A 14919-nucleotide genomic window follows, 5' to 3' on the forward strand; every position below is an offset into this window, starting at 1 on the left:
TTTATGTTCTTGTTTACTTAAATTAAAGCCCTAAATCAAATTAAAATAAAGTTAAATTAAAATTAAATCGATCACAAGGATCGTTGACCACCCCGATCCATTCACCTGCGATTAATTATTTAAATTCCAGTCACACAGCGGCCACGATACATTAAATTCATGGTGGTTGAAACCCTGTTGAAACCATGCGAACCTTTTATCAGGAAAAACTAATGAAAAACGTTCTTTTCATCGCCATAACTTCAGGCTCCTATTTTTCGTTAGTCAAAAAAGCTGTTTCGAGCTATTTTAAGCTCGGAAAAGAGTTCCTCGCTAAAATTTCGTGGATTAGTATGTATAAAATTGCACCAACAACGTACTCTGGCGTTTTGCGACAGCCAAACACCACAAATGCCTATCTTCCCAGAGGTCATCGCGCAACTGACACAGCAACATCTCCTCGTCAACACCCTGCCACCAACATCCCTTCACGGGATGTCCCCGTCGCCTCTTCCCGGGTGATACTCAAGCTAAAACTTGTTAGGGAAACCTCTCCTCTGACATTCTTTGCACATGTCCATACCACACACTAACTGCTTGGACATAACTTCGTGCACGATATCACTTTCACCTGGAAGTGACATCGTTCCGACCGACCGGCCGCTCAGTGGGTCTGCCAAGTAGCGCTACGGAAAAAAGTGAATTTCTGGAAGTATCTGTAATTTTTGAACTCAGCGACCCTCAAGAATCCCTAAAAATGTATTTTGTACGATTTGAACATTTAATCTGATTTATTAACACCCAAATCCGGCTTTGGAACCATATTTTGGAGCGCGAAAATCGTCGCGCGTCGGCGCACGTTGAGCGGACACACCAATAATCCATAACTCTTGAACCCTTCAGTTCTCCAGCGTAATGGACCACTCTTTGGATGCGGGTAAAGACGAAAAATAAAAAAAAAAAAAAAACTAGTTTTGCTTCAAATAAAAAATTGAGTGCAGTGCGCGCTCGCTAATTCGAAATTCAAGGGACCGAGGCATTTATTCGAATTAAAGGGTTTTCGAATTGGCGAGATTTCGAATTACAAAGAGCGGTGGCAAAAAATTTTGAATTTAAGTGACGTGTGCCGAAAATTTACAATACCCAACCCCGCTGCGCACAGTATAGCTTTTTCTTTAAAGAACCCACCCCCCCCCCCCCCCCCACAGAAACGCTTTTTGCTCGGCATTGTTTGAACCACTTCATTAAGCTTTCCTCGAGCAGTGGAAATTCACAGTTTCTGGACTGGCACTGTTTTGTAACACCACTATTGCACTGCAGTTTTATTTTTTCTTCATTTTTCAAAATTGTTGATAAAGTTGACGGCGGTATATTGAACAATTTTGCGATTACACCTATTTCTTTGGCCATCTTCAACGGCCTGTAAAACTTCTTTTTTCGGGGCAAAAGTTAACTTGCCGGACTTTCCCATTATGGTTAAATTAAACACGCACTACCACTGTATCGCTTGCGCACTGAATACACAGCTCAGCTTTTGCGGCGGGTAGGAGCCTCCCACTCAGCATAATAGGTATCTTATAGCAATGTTGTTATTTGCTGACTTATGTTGATGTAATGTTACTAATATGGATGGAATGTTAAATCAGTATTGTCAGGATAAGAATGACAATATCAACATTGATGTAACCTTGATAGACCGGCAATCAAGGAGATGTCAAGAAGTGTCAACCTGATAACAATGTTGACGGGGGTATATCAATATTATGTAAGATTATTGTAATGTTACTTCAACCTTACTATCAATGTTGTTGCAACGTTCAGGCAAGTCCTTGGCAGTAGCACATCAACATTGACGCAATCTTACCTCATTCTTACTAAGATGGATATAATATGGCTGCAATGTTGATGTGTAAGATGTGCAATATTATACTAAGATTGTATTAAGGTTCTATGCTGAGTGGGATGGGTAAACAAACAGGAGTTCAGACATTCCTTTGCTATCCGCCGATATGACTTCGAATTGCAGAGGGTCGAGCAAAAAGATTTCGAATTACAGAGCGTCCAGAATGTCAATTCAAATAGAGCGCGCGGAGCAGATCACTTCGAATAATAAAGTTAATTAACGAGTCGGCTTGGCGCTAAAAATTTCGAATTATCGAGGGGGACAAAACCTATTGAAAATTTTCGAATTAAAGAGTTTTTTCAATGGGATCAGCCTCGCCTTCGAATTATAGAGCTTTTCGAATTAAAGGGCTTCGAATTAGCGAGCGTACACTGTAAACTTTTTGTTTAAAAGAAATTTTCTCGACTCAAAAACTGAAACAAGCACATATATTAACTTGAATTTGTGATTTCGGGATTTCAACCTTTAGAATCTTGAAGTATGCAATTTTAGACGATTTTTCGTCCACACCGGACCTCATCGATATCTTTCTTCGTTCGAGAGACATCGAGGCTCACAGGTTTTGACTTCCACCCCCTCTGGCGCCCCCTCAAAATTTTTAGAGGTCCTGAAAATTTGAGAATAGAAGCGCTCAAGTATGAGTAATCAATAATAGACAAATTATGAAGGAATTCCGGGGGGGGGGGCGAAAAAAGCCGCGGCGGATCGTATTCGATACATCAAACAGGTGATTGTATCGATATCAATTGGTTCAGCATGTAAACATAGCCTCGAAATTCAATTGAGTGATCCGAGAGAACGGGTTTCTTGTGATAGATTTTTGATTGTTATGAGTATAATGCCAATGGAAAGTGAAATTGTTAGGAATTTTCCGAATTGAAGCTTTTCCTAAACAACTTCTGAAAATTTTGTTCAAGGTTATGTTCTATTGTTTCGAACCAAACGATACATCAAACCACTATCGAATACGATCTGGCTTCACTTTTTCTCGTGCTTTCAGATAAGAGCACTCTGTCTGTGTGTCTTTGGTCTTGGACACACATTTTTTAGGAGACCAAACCGCTCATCGTCGCTTATAATTTTCATGGTAGGTACCTACATTCTTCAAATAGATATGGAAAATCACCGGAGTTTTCAAAAAATAACCGTTGATTAGTTTTTGATGTAGAAAATTAAGTATGATGCAACGCTACAAACCGGGATACGCACTTCTGCAGTTTCACCATATGTAGTCTCTGACGGTAAGTATGTTTCTGTATGACGATTCAACATAAACAACACATCATGTCTTCAAACATAATTAGCTTCTGCATTGTATTTAATAACCGAATTACGTAGAATGCTGACCGGAAACTGACAATAAAACGTGCATTTCGGAACGTGTACCTACTCGGATCTTTTGAGCGGGGAGCTCCAATGAATGCCCACTCAGCATAGAACCTTAATACAATCTTAGTATAATATTGCACATCTTACACATCAACATTGCAGCCATATTATATCCATCTTAGTACGAATGAGGTAAGATTGCATCAATTTTGATGTGCTACTGCCAGGGACTTGCCTGAACATTGCAACAACATTGATAGTAAGGCTGAAGTAACATTACAATAATCTTACATAATATTGATATAGGTACCCCCGTCAACATTGTTATCAGGTTGACACTTCTTGACATCTCCTTGATTGCCGGTCTATCAAGGTTACATCAATGTTGATATTGTCATTCTTATCCTGACAATACTGATTTAACATTCCATCCATAATAAGCCGACTGCACCCACAGCAAGTGGGGATCTGCAAGTGGCTCATCGGTTACATCGGAGAGCGTGCAAACTGCGCGGGCCGCGCAGTTTGCACGATCATCACTCAACACAGCGGCACCGATGTGCCACTTGCAGGTCCCCACTTGCTGTGTGTGCAGTCGGCTTTAGTAACATTACATCAACATATGTCAGCAAATAACAACATTGCTTTAAGATATCATGCTGAGTGGGTACGATGCACCTATGATGTAGACGGAACCGATGACTGATGACATAATCAGAGTGTCATGCTGAGAGAAAAACCACCGTTGGGAACGAAACAGAAATGCGCAGCGATGAAAAGTGCGCTCGGTCCACAAAGCTGATCGTTAATTGAATTGAACTTACAACACTAGTCTTTACAGTTTCGGTTTCTCAATGCCACGTTGAGTCGTCGAGTTACAAAAGATGCGTTTCCCAAGTCATCGACCGCGCACGTTTCTTAACGTAATCGTTTTACAAGTCCGACGGCCCCTGCCCCTTCTTTGCAGCTTCTTCACAATGAGCTTGTTCAGTAAGTAACGTATAACTCCTGTAGTTTGGAAATGGAGGGAATCCACACAATTTACAGGATTTTCCACCGATGTTAACAATTGTAACTGCGAAAAACAAGTCTGAAGTTCCGAATGAGCCCCCATCAAAACGCGCATCGTCGAAATTTTGAAAAAATTCGACTCGGCTCGTAAGCTGTGGTATGAGTGTGTATGCTTTGGGCAGTTGAGAATTGATAACGGGTACATAGGTGGATGATAGATCGTGGCGTAGAGGCCGCGTGGTTGAGAGTGCGTAGGTACCTATCCGTGGTGGGACGGGTAAAATTGAATGCCGCATTTACTAGGTTAAGTATGGAGCCGGCATGGCAAGACTGTCGCCCAGCCGCCTGGGGTTGTCGGGCAAGGCAACCACATTATACTTCCTGTCATGGCATCCACCTAAATAGTGTCTCTTCCTTCTCATCGTCCTTGGAGAGAACGAATTCCCCGGTCATATGAAGGTTTAAGGTGAATCCAGGCTTGGTGCTTCGCGATTTGGCCACCGCACATCGCGCTGCTCAAATTAGCCATATATATTTGCCAAAATAATAGAAACCATAATATTTATATCCAATATTGGGGATCCGGGGATATAGTAACATACTTCAGGAACACTCAGGAAATAAATCTTCTCAAAATACCCCAAAAGAAAGTCGTAACTACAGCGGAAAGTAACTCCCATTGCAGCAATGGGAGAGAGAGAGATAGAATATGAGGGATCCGGTTGCGCGCTCGGCCGCCGCCGCTGAGCTGAAAGTTTCAGCCGTACTTGCTCTGCGCTTGTAATTCTAATCGCCAATATTTTTGGCTCAAAAAATCAAGCTAAAATTAATCTATATCTTGTGAATCTGCTTTTTATAATTTGAGGAATATTATTTCAGTAATCGTCAAAGGAAAGTGAAATTCTCAGTGGTGACTGGTGGCGCTATCTCTAGTCTTGAATTATCCCTAATCGAACCCTGGATTCACCATGAGAAATGGGTACCTGGGTGAGTTCAAATAAGCGTCTAATTTGGTGTCCCGAGCTGTTTTAATCGTCATAATCTGAGAAATATGGGCAGATCAAATTTTTTTCTCATTTTCCACACTATTGTTGACTATTACATGCTATTTTCCACTTTATTTGGACTGAAATAAAAAGAGCTTGATGCAAAAACGGCTTTTTTCGCCCCCCCTCTGGAAGTTCTTCAGACTTTGTCTATTGATTACTCATACTTGAGCGCTTCTTTTCCCAAATTTTCAGACCCCCAAAAAATTTTGGGGGGGAGCTAGGGGGGGTGGAAGTCAAAACCTGTGAACCTCGATATCTCGTGAACAAAGATAGATATCGAGGTCCGGTTTGGACGAAAAATCGTCTAAAATTGCATACTTTAAGATTCTAAAGGTCGAAATCCCGATATCACATTTTTAAGTCAACATATGTGCTTTTTTCCAGTTTTTAGGTCTAGAAAATTTCTTTTAAACGAAAAATTTACAAAGATCTCAATTTTTTATTTGAACCAAAACCAGTTTTTTAAATTGTTCGTCTTTTTCCGCATCCAACGAGTGGTCCATTAAGCTGGGGAACCAAACGGTTCCGGAGTTATGATAGATTGAAGTTTTCGCTCAACGCGCGCCGACCGATTTTCGCGTGCAAAAAAGTCGGATTTGACTGTTATTAGATCAGATTGAATGTTCAAACTGAGCAAAATGCTTTATTAGGGACTCTTGAGGGTCGCTGAGTTCAGAAATTACAGATACTTCCAAATAATTTACGTTTTTAAAATTACAGCTCCGCAGCGCTATTTTAGAGGCCCACTGAGCGCCGACCGGCCGCTCAGTGGTCCTGTCCGAAGCTGCAATTTAAAAAACGTGAATTTTTTGGAAGTATCGGTAATTTCTGAACTCAGCGACCCTCAAGAGTCCCTAATAAAGCATTTTGCTCAGTTTGAACATTCAATCTGATCTAATAACAGTCAAATCCGACTTTTTTGCACGCGAAAATCGGTCGGCGCGCGTTGAGCGAAAACTTCAATCTATCATAACTCCGGAACCGTTTGGTTCCCCAGCTTAATGGACCACTCGTTGGATGCGGAAAAAGACGAACAATTTAAAAAACTGGTTTTGGTTCAAATAAAAAATTGAGATCTTTGTAAATTTTTCGTTTAAAAGAAATTTTCTAGACCTAAAAACTGGAAAAAAGCACATATGTTGACTTAAAAATGTGATATCGGGATTTCGACCTTTAGAATCTTAAAGTATGCAATTTTAGACGATTTTTCGTCCAAACCGGACCTCGATATCTATCTTTGTTCACGAGATATCGAGGTTCACAGGTTTTGACTTCCACCCCCCCTAGCTCCCCCCCAAAATTTTTTGGGGGTCTGAAAATTTGGGAAAAGAAGCGCTCAAGTATGAGTAATCAATAGACAAAGTCTGAAGAACTTCCAGAGGGGGGGCGAAAAAAGCCGTTTTTGCATCAAGCTCTTTAGGAGAACTTTGAATGTGCAAATTGCCTACATTTGTCCCAAATTTGCGTGTCCCCCGTGCCTGGTTCTTGACTTTAAATCGATGTTGCAGCATAACTAGAGTGATTATTTAAGAAAACTTTATCGGAGATGATAGGTAATGCTTTTGAATTTGAGAAAAAAAATATGTCAATTTATTTTTTGCTCCATCAATAACTTTTTCACGCGCTAGAATCATTGTCCCGAGCAACAGTCAGCAACAGTCAGGAGAGACATGGCAACGATGTAATAAGCTCTAAATGATTGCCGTAACGTTGAGGTTTTTCCAAAAACGACTTTTTTTGTTTTGATTGAATAGTTCACACGTCGTAGATGGCAAAAATTCTGAAATTCGCAAAATTTTGTGCAAGATTAACGCCATCAATGATGCCAAACAGAATGCTATGCACGATAACTAACAGGGCGTCAAGCATACACACACACACTAATATCAGCTCGTAAAATACTTTCGAAGTGTGTGTTAAGGAAAATTTTCTCTTATTCCGATCCTCTAGGACGTGCTACTAAATATTCCGTGAAAAAAAACACCAAAATTGTCTTTACTGTTAGAGATAAGCTTAAAAAACAGCTTATTCCATCCTGTCCCGTTCCATCCTGTCCCATATGTTTCCATCCTGTCCCAGCGTCCCAGTGTCCCAGTTTAATGGGACAGAGTGGAAAACTGTTACAACTGAGACTTGCTTGTTTAAGCCCTGTAGGCGCTCTTTTCTACCGATTTAAGTGAAACTTGGTACCCGGGGGTATTTTTCAATGGAGAACTCGAATTTTTAGTCGAATTTTGAAAATTCGAAAATCCAAGATGGCGGACAAGACCTAAAATGCTATCGCAGCGCCTAATCAACTGAGACTTGTTTGTTTATGCCCTGTAGGCGCTCTTTTCGACCGATTTAAGTGAAACTGGGTACACGGAGGTATTTTTCAATGGGGAACTCGAATTTTTAGTCGAATTTTCAAAATTCGAAAATCCAAGATGGCGGACAAGACCTAAAATGCTATCTCAGCGCCTAATCAATCGATTTACGCAAAACTTGGTACCCAGGGGTATTTTTGAATGGGAAACTCGAATTTTTAGTCGAATTTTCAAAATTCGAAAATCCAAGATGGCGGACATGGCCTAAAATGCTATCTCAGCGCCTAATCAATCGATTTACGCAAAACTTGGTACCCAGGGGTATTTTTGAATGGGAAACTCGAATTTTTAATCGAATTTTCAAAATTCGAAAATCCAAGATGGCGGACAAGACCTAAAATGCTATCTCAGCACCTAATCAGTCGATTAAAGAGAAACTTGGTACCCGGGGGTACTTTTCAATGGGGAACTTAAATTTTTAGTCAAATTTTTAAAATTCGAAAATCCAAGATGGCGGACATGGCCTAAAATGCTATCTCAGAGCCTAATCAATCGATTTACGCGAAACTTGGTACCCATGCGCCGCGGGTATTTTTGAGTGGGGAACTTGAATTTTAGTCAAATTTCTGAGATTCGAAAATCTAAGATGGTGGCCGTGGCTTAAAACACTATCTCGGTGACTAATTAATTGATTTTAATGAAACTGGACCGGAAAACCATGGTATAAGGAAAAGAAAGGAAATTTTAATAGGGGTGCAATAGGGTTTCTTATGTATCTTAGGCTACGAAATCGAAAAATTCCTGTGTTTTTTCCATCGTGCACAGATTCTCCCGGAAATTTGACTCTTCTGGAAAAGCTAGATTTTTAAGGAATATTCCGATTTCTCCGGAAAAATTCCGAACTTTCCCAGGATAAATCGCATCGATACAGGTAAATGGAAGTGTTCTTCAGAGTCAGCGCCAAAAATCTACTCTGAAACCATTGGCAAATCTTCGGAAAATCAAAAATCAAAAAAAAAAAAAAAAAAAAAAAAAAAAAAAAAAGTTGACCGGTGTAATTGTTATATTAATGTAAGTCCTCAAACTTTTCCTGGCTTTATCACCACTTCAGCGGGTACACGCCCACTCGAAGTTTTAAAATTCGGTGTTTTTGATCCATTTTGTATTGCAATATTCCAAGAAATAAAAGCTTCTTCTCGTGTGAAACGAAAACAGTGCGCATTTTGATAAACAGACGGAACTGTCTAAAAGACAAGCAGAATAAGCTCCAGATATCTTTCATGACGGATGAATTTTTTCTTTATTTTTTTGGTTCTGCAGGATATGAAAGGGTTACATGTTTTCAATTATGCTTTAATTTGGTGCTCGATGATGCTTTTATGAAAATTGTGTTCAATTTTTAATTAAAAGTATTTTATGTCACCTCTGAGATGAAAATTTAGGAAATCAGGCAAAATTACGGCAAATTTTGGGAAGTGATACACTTGACGGTGGAAATTCGGGTTTAAGCCCAACTATTAAGCTCGACGAGCTACATTTCCTAAGTCTACACCTAATGATAGTCAAAATAAAGTTTGGTTTGCCCAAAAATTCAGAAAAAAATTTTGGGAGGAAATAGAACCTGGAACTTGACCCTTATTTGAATTCACCCACCTAATCGATGCCTTTCGTTGCTTTTTCATTCGTTAGTGATGCAACCTCGCGACATTAATGATTCACTCTGAAGGCATAAAGACTTTACCTACATTAATACTCAGGATTGGCTTTTTCAATGTACCTTTTGCTCAACGTGACATATAGGTACCTATATTAGTCAAGCATAGATGAGTGTTGCAACCTACAAGAAATTGTAATTGCGGGCCAGGTCAGTCTTTTGGTTAGCTCGATCCACGAGAGGTGGCCAAACGGAACGTATAGCCAACTGCATGACTGGAGAAAAAAGCCCCCAGTTCGAATCCTGACGGTGGCGACAAAGGACCCCACACACTCTCATGGGGATGTGTCCCACAATGGAATTCCCATTGTTTTATTGCATTAGACTCGCGTCCACGGATGCTGATAAAAAGCTATCAATGCGCCAACTTTCTACGAGCTACCGTTTTTGCACAATCCACTGTTGAAGTTTCGATACTTCCGTGAATGAAAGGAGGCGATGAAGAGTCAAAGAGATCCCTCATTTCAGCACTGGGGTGCGGTCATTTGTGTGTCCACGAGGAATTCAGGAAAACGCCAGGAAGGCTTATATTTCGGATTCCGCACACCTTTTCGCTAGATCATCCAAATCCGGTTTCCTCTTCTCTCCCTCGCTCCGCACACCACTATCACCGGCTGAGGTTTTCCTTGCTTTCATCCAGAACGTTCTCGAGTTTTGAAAGAGAGAGGGGCCTTTGCTAACTTTGCAACTGCACTGCGTACTTTGGTGGCGTCCCAGCTAGCAGTAGAAATCCTATGAATACAAGTACCTATCCTACCAATACCCTGCGACTTCGATTATCCTCCGAATATCCTATGAATATTCGAAAAAACGGCACTTTAAGATTAGGTACTTCGAGAACAACCATAGGATAATCTCCTCTCATGTGCAGAGGATCGCTCTTTTAAACATATACGTACCTAATATGTTGTGAATTGTTACATCGTTGTATCCCAAGTAGCAGTGGTTGCAACAACTTGCAACAAAATCGTTTATTTCTTGCAACTAATTGATTGACGTGTAGATTGTCTACTCTCTCCTCCGAGGGAATTATCATTCTTGAAACTATAGTTGCAATTAAGTTGAAACATGTTTCAACTTCAAAGTGTTGCTGGTTGCTCCTCTTTCAATTTTATATAGTGCAAGAATATTGCAATTTGTCGAATTGTGCAAGAGTCGAAAGAAGATCCAACTGCTTGCCAGTGTTGCTAAGATTTATAGTAAAACAAGAACTTTCAAGAATTTTATTAACGCTGAAAAATTTCAAAAAACTTGGCACGCTGTTAAAAATTCACATTTCAGCATTTTGGCAACGTTGGTAAAATCAAGAATGGACCACTAGACAAGGTACGAATTTCAGCATTCTGATACACGTATTCCTTAACCAAAATTTCACGTAGAACACGATACGCACAACGAAAATTGTCGAAATCAACTCCTTACGAAGATATTTACTGATTCTTGATGCGTGAATTCAAACCACCCGCTCATGAAAACTCAATATTCTAAGTGATTCACATCAAGCGCTAAACGTTTATCATGACAGTCTCTGCGATATAAAAATCTGGCAACCTCAATCTTAACGCTTTGGCTCAGGTATAGCAAATTGCTTATAGTTTGAACAACACATGGTGGGAAATGAACATTGCTCGATAGAGAAGATTGCCGAAACCGTTGTAGTGCGCGATTTGACTCACGTAGAGCTTTGAGTTTCTTGTGAGCGGGCAGTTCAAATTTCTCGTAACCAATGTGAAATAAAAACGTTAATATCTTCGTTAGGAGTTGGTTTCAGTAAATTTCGTTGCGCGAGTCGTGTTCTACGTGAAATTCTGGTTAAGAAACATGTATCAGAATCCTTTAACTCGTACCCTGTTTAGTGGTCCATTTCCGAGATTTGCTGCAATGATTTACTTATCCAGACTTTTCGAGAATCTGGTAACATTGGTAAAAATGCACTCTTTTCGATAATTTTGGTACCATTGGTAAAATTTTTAATTTCCGTGTTTGACAACGTTAAATAAAATTCATTATTTCCGAGAATTCTGCCGAGAAGTTGCATATTTCAACTTTTTGAGAATTTTAGCGACGACGTACTTACGTACAATTCGAAACTTTCACGTTTGAAAATCAACCCTTTCCGAGAATTTTGGCAAAGCAGTTGCGGTAAAATTCGCGAAATTTGACCACGTTGACGAAATTTTTTAACATTTCTAAACATCATGGCAACGTCGAAAAGTTGCAAGATTCGTACAATAGGATTGCTGTACCTAAGTTTCAACTTATCTTCCGATCAGATTGCTGAAAATCGGCACTTATCGACCAAAAGTTTACTAAGAGATGCAACTTGGTTGCAACTTAGTTTCAACTTTTAACCAATATTGTTTCAACTTCTTGCAACTTTTACATTGAAAAATACTACTTGAGATGTATGTAATTCCGCCCCGACCCCAAAAACCTTTCTACGGGACTCCCTGCCCCCTTCCCCCTCTTCGCTGTCAATCAAGCCCTCTTTGTTTACATTACGTTATCAGTTAATCACTTGTTCAGGTTGACTTTGTCGCGAGTACCAATCATGCGAAAAATCTGCGTATTTGATCGGTTGAATGTTGATAATTTAGCGAGTTTTGTGATTTTTATGTTGCTCGAATCCAGTGTTAACGTCCAAGCAAACGAGCTGACGTATTAAGTACGTAGCCAAATGGGGGGGGGGGGGGGGGGGGGTTAGGGGGCTCGGGGATTCCTAGGCCCCCCCTCTCCCCCATAACAAGAAAAGAAGGAAAAAATGAAGAAAAACAGAGGCAGAAAACAAGGAAGGGCGAGAAAAGAGGAAGTTTGAGCTTTCCCTAGTAGCAGAACAAATTTTTGTTTTTCTAAAAAAAGTATAAAAAAAACATATGTGTTATCTAAATGATCGTTTTATATAAAAAACGTATAACGCTTACATAAAAAAAAATCAAAGTTCAGACCTGACCGTAATATATGAAAAATGATAAAAGCTAGATAAGGTAATTTTTTTTATACACACATTTTTTATTTTTTAATATAACGCATGCATACGAAAGTGATAAAAGTGAACATTTTTATGTAACGATTATATAAAAAAATAGGTCATCATTTTCGTTAGCTTTCCAAGAATTAAAAGAATTTTTAGTATGTTCGCGAAAAGCCCACGAAAAGTATAACATTTTTTTATATAATGGTTACATAAAAAGGTTCATTTTCAACACTTTTGTATGCATGCATTATATAAAAAAATTAACTTTCGTACATAATATTTATCTTTTCCTTCTGTGATTCTGCTACTAGGGTTGGTGCGCCGCTCTTGCTAACCCAAAGTTAAGTTCCAAATATGAAATCCTAGATTTTATAGAACATTGTGATGCGACTTTACACTCTATTAGGTATCTCCTTGAGATCCTTGCCACTATGCCTGTTACAACGTGTAGTGTAGAGCGATCCTTCCTGACGATGGAAAAAGTAAAAACTCTACCTCAGAGCTTAATGGTTGACAATCGATTAAGCTTCCTCTGTGTGCTGTCAAGCCATTGGGAATGTACGATACATATATCGAAAGTACTTGACAAAATGTCAAAAAATAGAACCGAAAACTAATATTGTGAAAGAAAGAAATAAAATTTTGGTCTATGTTTCAAATACCTAAAAAAGTTAAAGTAGTAAAATATTAAGAAAAATACAGAAATAAATAAATTCCTCTTCGTAGTAACTTGTTTCAATTAATTTTCATGTTTATTTTATTTTATTTTATTTTAATTCAACTAATGTATCGCCTGTCTCTTAATTTTAGGGTGATTGATTATGCTCGTGAATGTCTAAAATCATCATAACCTAGACTATCTTCATTTTCACTGAAAAGTCGGCGTAATATAGGGACAAACAACAGCTTCCAAGAGGTATTTTTCATCGGCATACGAAAGGGGCGCCTGCCCCCTTTAAAATTGAAAATATTACCATCTGCCCCCTCCCCCAGAAATCCTAGATGATGGGAGAAAACCATCGTAAGATATTTATCGCTTCTAATTTAGAGTCTTAAAAGAAAACACGTTGTTCATTCAGCTGGTATTTTCTAATATTTTCGAAACGGAAGCCTCAAAATGCGTCTAAATAGATTTTAAATTTCAAAAAAGTTCTGCATTGAAACCGCATAGAAAATTTCTGTATTGAATGCAACACGTCTAAAGTATTCTGTGCTGAAAGTAAAAAAAAACTGTAATTTTTTCGCACAAATTGATAGCGTTGCATCACAGGAGCATCAAAATACGTTCAGATAAATTTAAAATTTCATTTTTGGGGTATTCCATACCTCCTAGACCCCCTTTGTTTAAAGCTCGCTTAATTGCAAAAAGGTATCAACAAAAAGAATTCTCCGTTGAAAATATGTAGGTATTCACCTGTGGCGAGAGCCGAAACGTTAAAAAATTTGCTTGTTTATTGTCATTATGATAATTTGTGTATTCATCAAATAAATGTTGAGACTGCGTTTCTAAATGGACAAATTAAACCAAAGGACTATGTAAAACAGCCAAATGGTTTTGAAGATGGCACTGACAAAGTATTTGAACTAAAAAAGTCTCTATATGGGTTACATGAAAGTCCTAGATCTTGGTACGATATACCTTTTTTGACTATATACTTAAATGAGGCTTTGTAAGAAGTAAACATGATAGTTTTTTTTTTTTCAAACTCACTGATGACTCACTGATGACAAGGTTGTGCATATTTTAATTTTTGTTGATGATCTGTTGATTTTTTCTGACTTAAAAGAGGTAATGAAAACTAAAGGCAAATTAGCAAGCAGGCGGTTCAAAATGAAAGATTTGGGTCTAGTCAGAAACTATGTTGGCATTACAGATGACTATAATTTTGAAGATAAGAAAGGAAACATGACTTTAAGCCAAGTAGGTAAAATATGTCGAGACTTTAGCTAAAAAGTATCAAATAGAAAATGCTAAGTTGTACGCAACACCAATGGAAGAGAAACTTCAACTTCAACCTGCTGAGGAGCCAAATTCTGATTTAAGATTTCGAAACGTGCTAGGAGCTCTATCGTGCCGAAATACCCCCGGATACCAAGTTTCATGCAAATCCAATGATATGCAGCCTAAATATCCACTTCCCGCTCTAGGCCGCCATTTTGACCGCCGCCATTTTGCAAAAGACTGACTTTTCTGGAAAACCAATGCCAGAATCGTTTTTCTTATCTCAAAAAACCCCAGAATTCCGAGTTTCACACCAATCCGTCAATAAACAACGGAGATGCCAAATTTCCGCCATTTTGAACTTTGACCGGCCGCCATTTTGTCAAAAATGAACATTTTGACCTGCGGTTTGCGCCAAAAATTTTCTTTTTTTATTATCTTTCGAATGAGGTATCACAAAGGGGGGGTTGCCATTTGAAAAAAAAAAGTTAGCCCCCGCCCCCCTTAAGGGCGGCCGCCCCCCAAAATTTTGGGGGGACCAAAAAGTTGCTACTTTAGACCGAGGAACATTCCCAAAGTTTCAAACTTCTATCTCAATTTGGAAAAAAGTTACAGGGGTGGTCAGTGACTTTTGGATAACCCTGTATATTAGCTCAGCAAGTAGACCTGACATAAGTTTTGCGGTAAATTATTTGAGCAGATTTAAACACAG

At 39.0% G+C, this 14919-nt stretch overlaps 1 protein-coding gene across 1 annotated transcript in view; it reads right to left on the reverse strand.

Moving 5' to 3' along the window:
* The window catches only part of LOC109040402 (uncharacterized), a 223081-nt gene that overhangs the window by 1428 nt on the left and 206734 nt on the right, over window positions 1-14919 (reverse strand). The window lies entirely within an intron of this gene.

The sequence above is a fragment of the Bemisia tabaci genome, chromosome 1 (genome assembly GCF_918797505.1).
Source record: "Bemisia tabaci chromosome 1, PGI_BMITA_v3".
NCBI lineage: Eukaryota > Metazoa > Arthropoda > Insecta > Hemiptera > Aleyrodidae > Bemisia > Bemisia tabaci.